The sequence below is a fragment of the Nicotiana tabacum genome, chromosome 7 (genome assembly GCF_000715075.1).
Source record: "Nicotiana tabacum cultivar K326 chromosome 7, ASM71507v2, whole genome shotgun sequence".
Taxonomy (NCBI): Eukaryota; Viridiplantae; Streptophyta; class Magnoliopsida; order Solanales; family Solanaceae; genus Nicotiana; species Nicotiana tabacum.
Window position 1 is genome coordinate 18235855 of NC_134086.1, and position 15131 is coordinate 18250985.

Below are 15131 nucleotides of genomic sequence, written 5' to 3' on the forward strand. Positions count from 1 at the left end.
CACCCAAGGGGATTAAGCAAATAAGAGGAGACCAACTAGACGCAAATGAGATGAAAGAAATCTCAGTTTACAATAGCAAAAGGAAGGAGCATGCAACATAGCAATTACAAGAACCGACGCTTGCTCCCGAGCTGAGTGAAGTCAACCAGGGAGAGGAGTCATCGGAATCCTACCAGGTAGCACGATACTTCTAGGTACCAGAAGAATCGGACGCAACAAAATCCACGACGGAAGAACTTGAGCAAGTCATGTTGTTCGAGAAATTATTAGAGAGAAAATTCCACTTAGTGACAGGACTGATCCCTGAGCTCACGCTTGGATTTATCAAAATTTCTTAAGTTTAACATTAACTGTTTTGCGTGGTCTTATGCGGATATGATGGGTATCCCTCCAAAAGTGGTCATGCAAAAACTAAGTTTGGATCCTAACATCCATTCGGTAAGGCATATGTCTTATCGTAGAAGTCAGAAACAAATTCTTCAAAAAAGAGGTAACTCATCTGTATGATATCGGTTTAATCTGAGAGGTGAAGTATCCTGATTGTCTAGCTAACGTAGTAGTGTTCTAAAGAAGAAGAATAAATTTCGCATGTGCGTAGACTATAAGGATTTAAACAAGGCGTGCCCTAAGGACTAGCTCCCATTGCCAAACATTGATCAAATAATTGATGCGACGGCCATGCACGAATTGATGAGTTTCCTCGATGCTTACTCCGGGTAAAACCAAATCAAGATGAACCCGAAGGATCAGGAAAAAACTTCGTTCATAACAAACTTCGGCACATAGTGGTATAATGCAATGCCTTTCAGGCTAAAATCACCGGAGCCACCTATCAACGGCACGTAAACAAAATGTTTGAAAAATAAATTGGGAAAACTATGGATGTTACATAGATGATATGTTAATTATATCTTTGAACTCATGTGATCATCTTAAATAATTGCAATAAACCTTTGACATCTTAAGGAAGCATAACATGAGGCTTAACCCCGAGAAGCGTGTGTTCGGGGTCAGCTCTATTAAGTTCCTAGGGTTCCTGATGTCGCAAAGGGGGATCCAGATTAACCCCCATAAAATTAAAGCCATCGAACACATTTTGGACCAGCTATCAAGCGTGCCCCAGTGTTCGAATGCAAAGAATGTGAATTGGAACATTGAAAGTTTTTCTCCTTTTGAAGGTTCCACTATTGAATGGTTAGATAATCTTTAGTTCGCAAGAAAATCTCACTTCCCCTTAGGAACTTTTGCTATCGAGCCAAAGAATATCTAACAATCCCCTAGTGGCTTACACCTGTGAACAACCGCGTAATTTTTGCCCGACAGCAAAATTTATTTTTTGGTAGGAACTTTGCTACCAAGAAATAATTATCTAACCGCTCAGTAGTGGCTTGTTGCTCGCACGCCTTGTCATTTAAAGCTCTTATCTCTGTTGACGAAACTTTCTTCATAGTATATATTCTGTTGCTGCCTTGTTAAAAACCTTACCAGAAAAACTCAATTAGAACAAAAACTGGATAGAGGAAAAAAGAGTGTAGTACATACTTTTAGTGTAGGCAAGGTTCATAAGCAATAGTATCTTTTGAGGTGTGCCACATTCCATCTTCTCAGCTACTTTACTCTTTCTTGTTTTTCCAATTTGTATGACCCTTTCCCAGTGACAGCTAAAACCTGGTAGGGGCCTTCCCCTGTTGGACCTAGCTTTCATGCATTGAGCTCCCAGTGTTTTGAGTTACCTTCCTTAAAACTAAGTCCCCTACTTTGAAATAACAGAGGTTGGCTCTTTGATTTTAATATCTTTCCATACTCTACTTCTGTGCTGCCATCCTTATGTGCACCAAGTCCTTGTGTTCGTCGAGCAACTCCAATTGACCAACATTGCTTCATTGTTTGATTCTCCGTCTGCCCGAAAATATCTCAAGATAGGTTTTCCTACTTCCACTGGGATAAGGGATTCTGCTCCGAACACAAGAAAGAAAGGAGTCTCCCCCGTGCATGATTCGATTGTTGTTTGATACACCCATAGTACTCCTGGTAGCTCTTTGGGATATTTGCTTGTGGCCGCTTCCAATCTCTTTTTGAGATTTTATGTAACCATGTTGTTTGTTGATTCTGCTTGACCATTTGCATCGGGTGATAGGGGGACGATGCGATCCTTTTGATTTTTAAGTCATCAAGGAATTTTGTGACCTTTGCGCCTATAAATTATGGCATGTTGTTGCAAGCTGTCTCTTTTGGTATCCTGAGTTTGTAAAATATATTCTCCCACAAGAAATCTACCACTTCGCGTTCGTCGATCTTCTGATTTGGACCCGCTTAAACCCACTTAGAAAAAATAGTCAATTAAAATCAAAAGAAATCTTACCATACCGGCGGCCACTGGAAACGAAGTCCATCCCGCACTTCATGAACGGCCATGGCGACAAACCGAGTGTAGTGGCTTTTCCACTTGATGAACCAACGGTGCATAGCGTTGACATTTATCACATTTTGAAAATAATCCTTAGCGTCTTGTTCCATTCGAGGCCAATAGTATCTTGCCTTAGTTTTAACACTAAGGATCCCTTCGTGGACTTCTCGCATTACATAGTTAGCTTTGGAAGCTCCCAAGAACCAGACCAATAGGCCTTGGAAAGATCATCTATACAATTGACCTCCCTTGAAGCTATATTGAGTTACTTTAGTGCGCAGCGCCAGAGATTCCTTGGGATCTTACATGCTCAACATAATCTATTATCTCATTTCTCCAGTCCCAGACTAAGTTGGTAGCATTTACTTCGCGATAGCTATCTTCATCCAATACCAAATGCATAAGTTGTACGACAGTACTGGAGTCCGATCCCTTTATTTTTTGGACGATCCCAGATTGGCTAGTGCATCTACTTCCGCATTCCCTTCCCTTGGGATGTGCATAATTGACCATTCCCTTAACCGTGGGAGCAGTGTCTGGACTTTCACTATGTTTTGTTGCATGCATTCCTCTTTAACTTCAAAGATCCCGTATACTTAGTTTACTACCTAGTGCGAGTCGGTTTTGATTTCTATGACCTCGGAATCGAGTCCTCGGGCCAGCTCGAGTCCTGCAATCATAGCTTCATACTCTATTTCACTGTTAGTCAAGGGAACAGTTCTTATGGCATGCCTTAGGATTTCTCACGAGGGCGTGGTTAACACTATGCCGAGCCCGGGCCCCTTCACATTGGATGCTTCATCCGTGAACAAGGTACAAACTCCTGATTTCGATTCTGACACCATCACTGCTTCTTTGGTAGCCAAAGGTAATAGTCCCGGACTGAAATCGGCCACAAAGTCAGCCAAATCTTGTGACTTAATCGCAGTCCTAAGTTTATACTCGAAGTCAAATTCATTCATTTAGACTGCCCACTTGGCCATACTACATGATAGTTCAGGTATTTGAAGGAAATTTTGCAAGTGAAAGGTGGTCACCACTGCTATCGGATTACATTGTAAATAAGGCCTAAGCTTTGGAGCAGCGACTACGAGATCTAAGGCTAATTTTTTAGATGTGGGTAGCGAGTTTTTACTCCTATTAAAATTTTACTAATATAATAAATAGTAGATTGCATACCTTCATCCTCACGGGCTAAACAAGCACTTACCTCTCCCTCCGAGACCGCTAAGTAGAACAACAGTTGTCCGCTTTCCTCAGGTTTTGATAGTAATGGAGGACTTGACAAATACCTTTTCAAATTCTTTAAAGCATGTTGACATTCTGGAGTCCATTCAAAGTTGTTCTTCTTTTTAGGTAGTGAAAAGAAATGATGGCATTTCTCCAAAGATTTGGAAATGAATCCGCTCAAAGTAGCCAATCTCCCTATCAATCTTTGAAACATCGACCGGGAACACATAACCCGAAAACAAAGTTATATCATCGAAGAACAGTGACTGCATGGTCAGCCCCGTAGAAACAAGTTGTACAAGTTAGCCTCAAGTAATGGTAATTTTTTTAGCACAACGAATGTCTATGAACATCTGAAAATGGATGGAATAAAGTAAAGTCCTATTTATTTTTATTTTGTTTCTTGTCCTATCGATGAATTAATTTTATCATTTGAAAGAAAAAGTACTTCAAATGCTAGTGACGTAACGAACAGGAGACATCCTCTTCAAGAGCACTGTAAACATAAGAGGTCCCCCTCTTATGAAACCCTCACATTAAAGGGTTGATTTCGGAAGTGTTTATGCCCGTAATCCAAATGCTCTCGAGGAAAAATACACCTGAAACCTTGCATAATTTGATGCAAAGAAATTTTGTTTTATGCAAATACTTAAATGAAAAAGGATGCAAAGAGAAATAATTGCGTAAATACTTAAACGAAAAAGTACTCAAAGAGAAAAACTTGTATAATACTTAAACAAAAAAGCAATTCTTTTATAGCAAATGTGCCAAGAAGCACGAGTATAAAAGTACAGAAAAGAAATCAAAAGTCTAAACTACTGCACCCCCAAAATACGGAGAAAGAGAAACATTTGCGCCCCTAGGAGAAGTAGGTGGATCCACCGTCAGCTCAATATATTGGCCTTCACCATCTTGGCCTTCGCCATATTGGCCTTCAGCATCATTACCTTCCGGTTCTTCTTCAGTTTCCGAGAACTCGAAATCGGAACCAAAAGACTTGGTAGCATCAGGCTGGACCGGGAGACCCCTCCCAACCAAAATTACTTCTCCATGAATCTTTTATGCCTCTCTTCCAGCCGAACATACGTCTCCTCAGTAACATCAACTTCTTCTATTTTAAAGTTCAAGGCTGTCTCTAAGTTATTCCATCTTTCAGTAAAGGTAATCGTGCGATCGGATGCAGTAAGAATGGCATTGTGGACCTCAACCCACTTTGCCCTAGTTTCTTGAAATTGTAACCTTAGTAGGGCAACCTCTTAGTCAAGGGCCACTACCTCTTGCTCGCTTTGCTGCAACTAAGCCTCCAACTCAACAGCCTCAGCAGCTCTTGCTTCCAATTCCAGGAGAGGGGCAGCAATTTGATTTCTCCTGGCCAACAGTTGATCCCGCTCGTAGGTGAGTTCCTCCTTTTCAAGAATTAACCTTTGAAGGCTCTCAGAACCAAGAAATTTAGCTTGGAAAACAAAAATACAAACTAAAGACCCTGCCATAAGAGAGAAGAAATAACAAAGAAAACAAAGATTATACCGCCGCTGTGTTGTGCATAGTATTGTTCAACAAACACTCTCCCGAGAGAGTTTGTATCTTATTCCTATACTTTTCTGAAGCTAGGACTGGCTTCAGATAATTATCAAGTTACACTAGCCGGGACAACAAATGGCATCCAATAGAAACCCAGAGGTTGACACTCCTCCTCCTCTGTGGATCTTCGAAGGGGACAAAATAATTATGCCCCAAATTCCCATGAACTGGGGACTCGGGAAGAAGGACATCCTTCTCTCGGACAGCTGTGACCGATGAAGTAGTTGCTGGTGGCGAAGATAAGGTTGGAGAAGAAAGAGATGAAGTTAATGGCATTGTAAGTTGACAAGCAGCTGCCGAAAATGCAGTGCTAGTTGATGGTTGCTCATCAACTGAAGATGGAAGAGACATGTTACCCAGCCTCACGGTATCGAACGCGGAGACTAGGACTCGAAAGCGAGAGTTAACATCTTTCACCATTTCATATTCCCTCCAGAGTGCCGGGGCATCATCTTCGGTTGGCAAAATTAACTCAATAGATTGAGCATTCTGTTGAGCTGATGAAGGTCGTCGTCTTCTATGTAGAGAATCCCAATCATCACTAGCTTTTCCATCATCATCGATCACCATAGTATTTGCGGCTGTCTTGGTTGAGACACTCTTCGCCTTCTTATTTTTTCCCTCGGCTGAAGTGGAGTGTTGCCTTTTTGATTGCTTATTCTCTGGCCGGGGACTCGGAGAGGAAGCACATGCACCGAAAACTGGTCCGACAATACCCATTCGAGCAAAGTCCTCCTGCAACAAACTCGCCACGTCTGAGGGATCGACCAAAACATCCTTCTCGGGGAAAAAAATAGAGCCTTGCGGTAGACCTAAATTTAGTAGAAAAAGAAGTTAGCCAAAAATCCTTTCACGAAAGAAAAAACAAGTTAGTTTGGAAATCAGCTTACCATGATTTTTGGCCTTTTTTCCATCAGTGGTTCTCGAGCGTGGTAATACCCAGAATCTTCCAGACCCACTGGTTTAAACCTTCAACCCTTAGAGGTGTCCACCTAAATGTTGGGATAACAAAAAAGAAGAGTCGGGAACGGCATGAACAATTCTTAATCATAGAAAAAGGTATATTTCGAACTTACATGTACGATTCTAACATTCAGGAAAGGATGGAATCGTGGCCGGGATGATGTCCATGGTGGAAACTATAATGAACCACTCCATCCACCCACGATCATTTTCATCATTCATACTGGTGAGTAAAGTATGCTCACCATGTTTGCTGAAGTTTATCATTCTCCAATGAAAAATCTTGGGGGAATAAAGGTTCATCAGTCAAGCTAAGGAAATCTCTTCCTCCGTCTCCTGGCATATATAGCTGCCGAAGACATGCTACCGCCCGCCACACAAAAGGACTCACATGTGCCAGCATTGGTAGCGGAATCAAAACTCCAAGATAGCGGAGTCAATCCCTCGGCTCAATGAAAACGGACCCAAAGTGAAGGGGTATGTGTAAACGTACATAAAATTATTTTTGGAGAAGGTTACCCGCTCTACTAGGTCAATAACAAAGATGTTCAAATCCTCACAACCACAGTCTTCCTTCACAGCAGGAGTACTAGAAGGGCTGGTGGAATAATGATATACGCCAATAGCTCAAGTGTGGGAGTTAGCAGATGGGAACTTCACTTTGAAGTCCTTAGTTGTAATAATCTTTCTGGGAATGATAGTGCTCATCGTGGGAGGAGCAGCATCATCAGCACTTTCTTTGTTTTTCAAAGAACTGAAATTTTTAGAAGAAGAGGCCATTGTTTTTAGAAGATGATAAGGGTATTTTCTCAGAAGAAGAAGACCAGAGGAAGTGGAAAACAAGTATAAGTTGAGTAAAGAGAGTTTGAGAGAGTTTGGAAAGTTATGAAGTGTAAAAGAAAAAGGTTGATACGTATAAGTAAAAGAATAAACGGCTAAAATCGTGTCCATAATTACCTCGATAACCGGCAAAAGTATTGCTAAATCGTGGGATAATATATGTTCGGAGCATTAAATACGGAGAAATGTACGTGTAATCAACCGTCAAAAGCATTTCAGATGGAGTTAAAGAATTTTTCGCCAAGAAAGGGATCTTCAAAACTTCCCGGTGACACAAGATTATGCCACTGAAAGCAGAGAGACTATCTGTACGGGGTAAAATATGTTCATATTAAATGCTCGCATGATAAAGCAACGCGTGGAGCTGAATACAGAAGACAATGGGTCTGAAGGCAACGATCTCGTTTGTTACCTAAGAGAATGATATTCATAAAGGCGAAGTAAATGCCTGTCACCTGGTAGCGTTTAATGAAAAATATTCTTTAGCATTAAGTACTCGGTTCGTTATAGAAAATATGGCATTCAATGTCTACCGTTACACATTTTTCAATGTCCCTCATAATTATCATTAAAGAGGGGATTGATCCTAGGACGTTTATTCCCTAGGTGCAACTATAAATAGTGAGCTCTAGAACCATTGTGGACACGAATTTATTGACTAGCATATACTATACTCTGTTCAAAGCTCGATACCATTTTATCTTTTTGCTTATTAATATTGTCATTACTGCCTCCGAAAGCTCAGCTCCCGGTGCCAAGATTTATTTTGTTCTACCTTGATTTCAACGCTAAGTTTTACATTCTTGTTTAATTTATTTATCATTTTAGGATCAAATCGATTCATTTGTCCATAAACTACGTATAAATTCAAATATTCTATTTTATGAGTAAATGGATAAATTCAACTGTACCATTTTACGGGTAAACAATTGGTTAAGTGCTATATTTTTTTCAATATAAAATTTAAAGATTCAAATGTGCTTATCACCACCATGGTTCAGTTTCTTTTTATTTTCCTAAAACAGTATCACAAAATAACAAAAAACAAATTCTCTTATACAAAATTAATCACACAAACTTTCTGTTTTTTAATTAATTTGTACATGTCATCCTTGTGCAGGGCCAAGGATTTCTATAAACATAAATGGAAGGTACGCTTCTGTAGCCTTATCAAACAACATCATATAAAATATAAGAAATAGATAGTACGTAATACTCATTCCTTTCATTTTATATGACATTATTTGACCGAACACATAATTTAATAAAAAAAGAAAGATTTCTGGAATACAAGGTAACATGCCATGTCAATCCTTTAAGAATATATCATCAATGAAAATATGAAAAATGTTAAGACTAAAGAATTGTCAGAAATAAAAAGACGTGAATTAGGCTAAAAAAGAAAGCGTCATATAAAATTGGAGAAAATACTTTTCTTCCCACTACTTGTCATGCAAAGTGAATCTCACTTGTATCCTATTTCTTTTGGAAGGTCTATATTTATCTTCAAGTGTCGGCAAATGTGTAAAAGATAGGACAAACAAAGCAACTATTTGGGCCGATATAAATTGTTCCTGGGGCAAAATAAAATTTATCGATTAGTCGAAATTAATTGTATTTGGCAATCAAAAAGTATATAAAGTATGTATATATATATATATTGTTGGCTATTATTTTTAGGAGCGATTAAAAATATACATTTCTCTTATTTCAAGTAATTAATCAATTTCTTCCTGGACTTCAAATAAATGTGGCCCAAAATCTATTTCTGATGAATGAGAAGAGGAAATCTTTTTGTAAAAATTGCACGGGGCGCCCTATTTGGTAGCCCTCATTTAACCTATACCAATATTTTTAAAATTATTTAAGCTATATCTTAATTTTACAACTTCAGGCGCCACCTTCTTCCTGCTACATGTGCGCTCCTTTCTTTTCTATTCTTTATTCTACTCTTCATTTTTTATAATTTGCAGTATATTTTACTATTGATTTTCTCTTAGTGACTGCCATTTTTGTTGAAACAGCGTTTTAGAACTTTTCTTTATCTATTTATAATTCATTGTCTGTATTTATTACATTTACAATGAATTCATTGTAATGATCCAAACGGTCATTTTGAGAATTTGCACTTCGCTCAATAGTTTGGGGGCACAAGTAGCTCTGTATGATGTATTAGGACTTGTATGCAAAATTTGAGTTATTCTGAGTTGATTTGATATGTTTTGGCGCGAGTTTTTGGAAGTCGAAAGTTTGAGAGTTCATTAAGTTTGATTTAAGGTGCGTTTCGATGTTGTTATGCGTGATTTAAGGCCTCAAGTAGGTCCATATTTTATTATGGGACTTGTTGGTATGTTCGTATAGGGTCTCGAGAGGCTCGGTGAGTTTCGGATAACTTTGGGTTGTGTTGCGCTCGTTTTTCTTATGTTTCGATGTCGTTTTCTTCAAGCATAAATGGTACCACATTAAACAAATGAGTTACAATTTCTGTTTTGATTGAAGCATTAGATCTGTATCGTAATTAATGAGCCATAGAAAAAAGAATTATCAAATTTGGATATCGTATGAAGATTTTAAAGTCATTTTGCTAAAAATTGGGCTGCCAAATTTTTCAGATTAATTACAAAATTGTCACTGACTCGTATTTAAAAATCTGCACTATTTCCAAATATTGAAACCAACATTTCTCCTTTATTATAAGGTCGAATGGAGTGATTCAAAACTATAACTTGACTGAAATTTTACAAGAAATCCATTAGAGGCATCAAGAGTGAGTTTCTAGATCATTTGGCATGCAAATCGAGGCAGAACAGCTGGGCAAAAATACTTAATATCAAAAGTTTGTTCATTTCGTCATATTTTGAGTTGAGGAGCTCGGATTTGGACCATTTTGGAGGTGATTTTCATTATATGGATTGGGGTAAGTGTTCTATACTAGATTTTGGTTATATTTCATAAATCCATCTTCGTTTTAGGCATTTGATTGATGATTTCAAAGTTAAATTTGAGAGTTTTGCCTAAATTTTCATAAAGTGAATTTTTGAGTTTTGAATATCGATTCGGAGTCGGATTTGAGTGAAACTAGTATGGTTGGACTCGTAATTGAATGGGAGTTCGGGTTTTATAAATTTTATCGGGTTCCGAGGTGCGGGCCCGGGGAGTTGACTTTTATTGACTTTTTGCAAATTGTATAAGGATCATGTCTTTGTTAATTAAAATTATTTTCTCTTGCATTATTTGATGTATTTAAATCTCCTTTGGATAGATTGGGCCGAGCGATGGTGAATTAGTAAAGAAAAAGCTAAATTGAGTATTAAGTTGGCCGAATTGAGGTAAGTATCTTGCCTAACCATGTGTGGGGGAAACCACTCGTCAGGAATTGAGTCAATTGTGCTATCTTGATATGTGAAAGTTGTGTACGTAAGGTGACGAGTGGGTAAGCAGCTTATAGGTGGTGTTGACCGGTTAGATTGTCTAGTCTTTTTTTTCATGCGTTTGATCAAATTCTCATAATATGTGGTATCTTGTTGTTAGGCTACACTTACATGCTCAATATGTTGTTGTTAGCATTTATTTATCTCTTGCTCGTTGTTTGGCCTTAATTGCCTTAGTTAAAGTTATTGTCTTTCTAGTTATTTTGTTACTTCTTAATTGTGAGTTCCTCTATGACTCTGTGCATATATGCTACTTGTCTAAATTGTTGTGATTACCTGTGTAGTTGTCACGTGCCCTACATGTCTTATTGTTTTTGTAAAGGCTGTTGTATTCCTTTGATTTTTACGTGATTCTCTTGTTGTCGTGTACTCATACTCTTGATAGTAGAAATTCTTGTAATTGAGTTGTTGAGGTGTTGTTGTTGTTGAATTAAGCTTTTATCTGGTAGGATCGGGTTGCACGCCGCAACAGGAGGAATAAAGGTGATATATTGATGAGGAATATGGGAGAATTGATATTGTTTGGTGGGATCAGGTTGCACGCCGCAACAGGAGTAATAAGGGTGGACAGGTGGGATCGGGTTGCACGCCGCAACAGGAGAAATAAAGGTGATGTATTGATGAGCAATAAAGGTGGACTAATGGGATCGGGTTGCGCACCACAATATATATATATTATTTACTTTTATTTTAATTGTTACGGAGGAATAACGGAGGATTTGTTAGATCGGGTTGCGCGCCGCAACATATATATACTATTTACTCTTGTTGTAATTATTATGGAGGAATCACGGAGGATTAGTGGGATCGGGATGCGCGCCGCATCAATATATGTGCTTATGTATTCCTCTCTGACTGTGTAAGTTATTCGGTAGTTTTACATTTTACTTAGGGATTGGTTATAGTTGGATACTGATAAGACCCTAGTTCATTTGTTCAAGACTTTGATACTTTGTATTTCTAGTTCCACTGAGTTTTAAGGATCGGGTTATTGACATTGAGTTATTGATTTGCCGTTGTTTCTTGAATTCTTACCCTAAAACTATTACTCTAGTGAATTAATTTTCTAAGTAAATTTACTATGTTGAATCATTTCCTCCTGTCCTACTAAGTTGTTAGTAATATAGTGATTTAAAATAAAGTAAATATTACACTACTTTGTATGACTTTTAATTTTGAACTCTTCGTATTATATATACATTTCAATATTTCAAATTCCAATAATCGTTATATATTTTTATTTCAATTAGTTTCTCAATTAAATTTTCTTAAACCGTCTGAGGTTGTATATTATTTGAAAAGGAATTTCTATTAAGTGTTAATTTAATAAAACCTATATAAAGGTAATAATTTATTCGATATTGTATTTTTATTTAAAAAGAGTATTTTCTTCACTCAAACGATTTCTAAAATTAACTTCACATTTCTCGTTGATTTCCTAATTGGTTTAGAAACTGTAATTTACCTCATGTTGTATAAATGAGACTCCTTGACATCTTGATTGTATTTATTACGGACATTATGTATTGGGTAGCACGAGGTTGTTGTCGTGCAAAGTGAGATAGAAATATATGGGCACAAGGTGCCATGTGTGCTAAAGGTTTGGAAATTGAGGTTATATATGAGACATCGGGGATTCAGAATTGTGTCTCAGAAATGATGTGATTGATTGAGTTAACATCACCTTCTTTATCCGAGCACATTTTTACTTGTTTGTGTCCAAGCTATGTTGGTGTTAATTTACTTGGTTATCTTTCGTTTCCATCCGTGTTTTCCTTTATTGTCTCTACTATTTGTAGTTTGATTTCTCTCTGCTGTTGATATTACTTTGTTATCTTTATCTTGATAGTTTATTATCATATCTTATTCAATTTATTTGACCAGTAGGTGTCTTGACTATTTCTCGTCACTACTCCACCAATGTTAGTCTTGATACTTACTGGGCACCACTGTGGTGTGCTCATACTAAAGTTCTATACGTTTTTGTACAAATCCAGGTATTTGATCGATAGTAGCTGTGCAGATCGTCGCGGTGGAGACTCAAGGTAAACTTGTTGTTGCGTTCGCAGGCCTCGGAGTCACCTTCATTTTTACTTATTTCTATTGGTTCCTTTTGTTCTGGAACAGTTGTCACACCTCATTTTTACTACACCCCATAAAAGGGTATAAATATAAGGGAGTTTTTCCAATTAAAGGACAATCGAAACGGGATTGTTTATTTATTTAAAAATCAGAGTTGCCACTTGGGAGATTTATGGTGTCCCAAGCCACCGGTTTAGAATCCCGAATCGAGGAAAGGTTGACTCTGTTTAACAGTCCGCGAACCAGAAATTCGAGTAAGAAATTTTGTTAACCCAGGAGAAGGTGTTAGGCACTCCCGAGTTCCGTGGTTCTAGCACGGTCGCTTTGATTATACTTGGCTTAAATTGTTTAAATATTCATTTTTAGGACCTATGTGCATTTATCTATTAACCACTTTTAAATCACTTGATTATTCGTAATTAAAGAATTGAGTTACGCGTACGTATACTCTTTTCCTTTGGCGCGTCAAAAATCATGTCAGGCGAACGTGTCCATAATTAATTATGCTTTGTTAATTATTAGGAGGATTTGACCGAAGTTGCGCGAACGCATACCTCGAGTTACTTTTAGAATTAAATTCGCAACTATGTTACGCGAACTTATACACAGTCACAATAGTAGTCTAAGTTAAGCCTAAAGCAAACTACGAGTGTTTAAGGTTATTTTATACTAAGTTAATATTAATGTGAGGGCCATAGATTATTCCCTAAATGGCATGCCTCGAATTCGAAGGATTAAAATATTAACTAAGCGAGGGCCATGCATTTTGGGATTTTGCTCGGCACGGCGCACCTCGATTTCTTTAAAGCAGGGATTTGTATTTAACTATAACAATCGAGCACAGTCAAATTTCACAAATACTAACGTGCTATCTCTTAACATATCTTCACAATTATCACCAACACTCAATACTACCATATACGATTAAGCAATGGAATAAGACTACTCCTTCAGGAAATCAATAAAATGTAGCGAGACCTTTCAAACTTTGCACCCGGGAGGCTAATTTTGATAAATAAATAAAAAAACTAATCAACTTTCTAAATATAAAGCCACAAAATGGCTATTTGAAATCAGTCATTTTCCTTTGAGCGAAAACCAAAACTAAAACATCCATCCACTGTAATATCCCAATTTCAAATACGAGTAACAACTCGGCAACATGATTTAAATACGGAAAACTCAAGCAAAGAATCATTAGGCGATTGTACTTCTAAAAGTTTTACCCATATATATAAACATGGCTGTGCATAGAGACGATATAATAGCACTTATAAAAATGAAAATTCAAACGGATTAGAAGCGACATAACAGAACTTTTGAAAAAATGCAAATTCAATGCTTTGAGAATTCAAATGAGTTGCGACCAACCTGATTAAATAGATCGTATAACTTTGAATCATTTACGTTGAAAACAAGGTCACCCACGAATGGACCTCAGACCAGCAACCTCGACGGACCGAAGATCTCGCCGGAAAAGAACTCGAAATGAGCTTTTGGACCCGTGCTGTTTTCAGCTTTTACTTATTTTGTTTTCTTTACTGTTCTCAACTTGTTTTTCGTTTGGACTGAATGTTGTCGGCTGGTCGAGCTCTGTTTAGCTGCTTCAGGTTTATCACGAAGAATATAGGTTCCTTGGTTTTCTGATGTTGAAGAAGATGAAGGATGGGGAGGGGTCTGTTTATGGATGCTGATGGGTTTTTAGGGGTGTCGACGAGATAGAGGTCCGATGGGGTTGGGTCTGCAGCTATGGAGATGTGGAGATTAGGGTCGTTGGTTTCAGAGGGTGGTGGGGTGCGAAGAAGAAGACGCGTGGGGGCCTCGTTTGTGCGCAGCCTTATAGTTGTTGCTTGCTTTTTTGTCCGTTCCTTTTTCGTTCATGCGCAACTTTTTTCGTTCTTTTCGTTCATTCTTTTTCGTTTTCAGCCCTTTCTGTTACCTTCTGTTCCTCCCCTTCGTTCAATTTTTTTCCTTTGTCTTTTTCATTCAACCTTATTTCGTTCTCTTCCGCCTCTTTTTGTGTTCATCCCCTTTAGATTTTTAGGTACTAATTTATAGGTAGAGTCTAGGTTTTTGGTAGGGTTTTAGGTTAAGGGGCATGAGCCTAGGAATTGTGGGCTTGACAATTGTGGGCTAGGTCCAAACTAAGGCCTAAAGATGGGTTGCTCGAGCCCAAGCTCTATTCTTTCGCTGCGCATGAGATTAAAAATACGGGCCCATTTGTTAATTATTCCTACTATTCAAATAATTATTAAAATAAAACTAACCATTAAAACAAATCTATTTTTGGTATTTTCAAATATCATATTAAAATAAAAATATGATACTATTGTTGTATATATTTTTAAGATTTTGTTTTTATTAAAAATGACTACAAAACATTAATGAACCTATTTTTGTGATTTTTTGTTTTCTTGTAATAAAATAAAGTAAAAGAGTCAAAATTTCTTAAAATATCTATATTATGCATAAATTAAATATTTTACGCTAATATATAAAACATCTTGGGGAGAGTCAAAAATCACACGTCTACAGCTGCCCCTCTTTGACTGGAAACGTACAGAGCTTTCAGACAAAGACTGACTAGACAAGTTTTT

The 15131-nt window shown here is 37.7% G+C and overlaps 1 long non-coding RNA gene across 1 annotated transcript; it reads right to left on the reverse strand.

Moving 5' to 3' along the window:
- Nucleotides 1–4369: 4369 nt before the first annotated feature.
- Nucleotides 4370–14564, reverse strand: LOC107782507 (uncharacterized). The gene is made up of 3 exons (XR_012711513.1): nt 13906–14564; nt 6109–6210; nt 4370–6030 (listed from the first exon to the last, which is right to left on the reverse strand). It is a non-coding gene; the product is annotated as an uncharacterized LOC107782507 (long non-coding RNA).
- Nucleotides 14565–15131: the final 567 nt, after the last annotated feature.